The sequence below is a fragment of the Schistocerca cancellata genome, chromosome 2, assembly GCF_023864275.1.
Source record: "Schistocerca cancellata isolate TAMUIC-IGC-003103 chromosome 2, iqSchCanc2.1, whole genome shotgun sequence".
In the NCBI taxonomy this organism is placed as follows: Eukaryota; Metazoa; Arthropoda; class Insecta; order Orthoptera; family Acrididae; genus Schistocerca; species Schistocerca cancellata.
Window position 1 is genome coordinate 842,495,512 of NC_064627.1, and position 3,166 is coordinate 842,498,677.

General features: G+C 43.1%; 1 non-coding gene across 1 annotated transcript; it reads right to left on the minus strand.

Moving 5' to 3' along the window:
* Positions 1 to 949: 949 nt before the first annotated feature.
* Trnas-cga (transfer RNA serine (anticodon CGA)) lies at positions 950 to 1,024 on the minus strand. The gene has a single exon. It is a non-coding gene; the product is annotated as a tRNA-Ser (tRNA).
* Between the last annotated feature and the right edge of the window lie 2,142 nt (positions 1,025 to 3,166).

The window sequence follows — 3,166 nt, forward strand, 5'->3', positions numbered from 1 at the left end:
GAAAGGGTAACATTTTTTTGCAAATGGCACTTTTGCTGTCAAGTGTGACAACAGGGGCGTAGAAACATGTGTATTTCAAAGAGGATACTGCTTATCATTTGTGACATGGCTTCTGCCAACGTGTAACGGTTTATCACAGTAACTTGCTTGTAGTGGGTGAATGAATACGTGTAACAACTCACTGAAACGTACTTCCTGATTAAGACCAGATATCTTAAAATAACTGCAAGTAATTATTCGGTCGTGACAAAATGGCTTGCAGCAAGCACGAGTGAATGTTACAAATACTTTGTCTTACAGTTTGTCGTTATAATGAAACAATTTTGTTGTAAAATGTACTAGATGTGGTGCCCGTCGTTTCCCGGCACGTGTAATATGTGTCACACAAAGTGATTGATCGTGCGTCTTGTTGATATAGCGAATGCAAGGAGCGTAGGAAACTGCAATCGCTTTAAGTATAAGGGAGTATTTGAATCATTGGGAACCAAACCAGTGCGACGAATATGTCTTTCCCCGTGGCACATCCTGTGACGATTGTGGTCTCTTACGTTCCTTCACAGCGAGCCTTGTTCCGTTGCACAGCGAAGGCGTGTCAATACTGCGTAGTAATATAAATGGGGTCCTTTTTTAAAAAATAAATGAGCTTGTGTGGTGATAATCCTGGAGGCTCATGAGCTTTTAAAAACTAGTTGTGTTGTGGATCCAGCACTGAGTCACTGGAGGTAAAGGTGAGAGAGTTACTGCAAGACATTTCCTGGATATGTTTATTTGCAAGTTTACCACGATAGATTTCGTTTGTTAGGCATTTAATTTCTCATTGATTTGCTTCACTGTTTCATGTGGGTGTAGAAATTTGAAGTAAATCACCAAGAACTTTGAAGTAGAACGAAATTTTCACTCTACAGCGGAGTGTGCGCTGATATGAAACTTCCTGGCAGATTAAAACTGTGTGCCGGACCGAGACTCGAACTCGGGACCTTTGCCTTTCGCGGGCAAGTGCTCTACCAACTGAGCTACCCGAGCATGACTCACGCCCCATCCTCACAGCTTTACTTCTGCCAGTACCTCGTCTCCTACCTTCCAAACTTTACAGAAGCTCTCCTGCGAACCTTGCAGAACTAGCACTCCTGAAAGAAAGGATATTGCGGAGACATGGCTTAGCCACAGCCTGGGGGTTGTTTCTAGAATGAAATTTTCACTCTACAGCGGAGTAGAGCACTTGCCTGCGAAAGGCAAAGGTCCCGAGTTCGAGTCTCGGTCCGGGACACAGTTTTAATCTGCCAGGAAGTTTCAACTTTGAAGTAAATCGGTCAAGTACTTTTCGATATGTTTTATGACAACGTTTCTTCTTTATATATATATATATATCAAAGATATATGTAGCCTATGTCCACCCAAATGTTCATTAGGATATCGGGTAGAAATTTTGTAGTAAATGAGCCAAGAACTTTAAGAGATTTTATAAAACAACCTTCCAGTTTTATATATCCTAGGCATGCGTTTCAAGTCAGATTACGAAAACTTATATAGAGAGTGATCTCCCTCTTGACTTGAAGGTAAAGTGTGCAAAATTTCATCAGGAGCGGCCTAAAATTGTAGATTTATATGAATTACAAAGCAACAAAGAAACGGTAGCTCCTCTTTATGTATATAAGGATAGAAGACAGAACAAAATTAACTCCGTTTTCACGCATTGAAGTAAGAATCAGTCAGATCGACAGAAACCTACGCTGGGCTCTCAAAAGAAATTTTTACACGATGTTTCTCGCAGTTTCTTTTACGTGAGCACCTGTATGCAACTTTCTAAACATCACTTTTATTATTGTAATGTATTTAAAGCAATTGTCCTCTGTCAACGTTCCTTGTGAAATTGTTTTTGTTTTATACGTCGACGTTAAATGGTACTTTCTATAGAAACTATTCGTCAATAAAACGTTATTCACTAGGAGCAGCGTATGATGATAACACGAATTTACATTAAACGCCTATCATCATCCCACAACCGCAATACCAGATCGGATACGTCTAGCATCTTGGCTGTACCTTTACATAACAAAAAATCTTTCTCCGTGTCACTCTCCATCTCAGCCATACGACTATGGAACGAGCTCCCCTGTACTCTGCTTCTTATCCAGAACCACTCAACATTCAAGAGGGAACTCAAAACTTACATATTAGGGACGGTATAGCCACCATTGTTGTGCTCCTCTCATCTCTTTCTTTCTCCTCTCGATCATAGCTTCGAATTTTAACATTCTATTTTTCTTCCTCTAACCAAACTACCTCATCTATACCTCTTTCACCCCATTCTATCGTCTTATGTTTCTGCTCGATGTGAATAACTCACAAGCTGCAAGAACATAATTAGAAAATTCCCAGCTAGCAATAGGACTGACATTCACAAAAGAAAAATATGTTTACTTTCATATACACTCCTGGAAATTGAAATAAGAACACCGTGAATTCATTGTCCCAGGAAGGGGAAACTTTATTGACACATTCCTGGGGTCAGATACATCACATAATCACACTAACAGAACCACAGGCACATAGACACAGGCAACAGAGCATGCACAATGTCGGCACTAGTACAGTGTATATCCACCTTTCGCAGCAATGCAGGCTGCTATTCTCCCATGGAGACGATCGTAGAGATGCTGGATGTAGTCCTGTGGAACGGTTTGCCATGCCATTTCCACCTGGCGCCTCAGTTGGACCAGCGTTCGTGCTGGACGTGCAGACCGCGTGAGACGACGCTTCATCCAGTCCCAAACATGCTCAATGGGGGACAGATCCGGAGATCTTGCTGGCCAGGGTAGTTGACTTACACCTTCTAGAGCACGTTGGGTGGCACGGGATACATGCGGACGTGCATTGTCCTGTTGGAACAGCAAGTTCCCTTGCCGGTCTAGGAATGGTAGAACGATGGGTTCGATGACGGTTTGGATGTACCGTGCACTATTCAGTGTCCCCTCGACGATCACCAGTGGTGTACGGCCAGTGTAGGAGATCGCTCCCCACACCATGATGCCGGGTGTTGGCCCTGTGTGCCTCGGTCGTATGCAGTCCTGATTGTGGCGCTCACCTGCACGGCGCCAAACACGCATACGACCATCATTGGCACCAAGGCAGAAGCGACTCTCATCGCTGAAGACGACACGTCTCC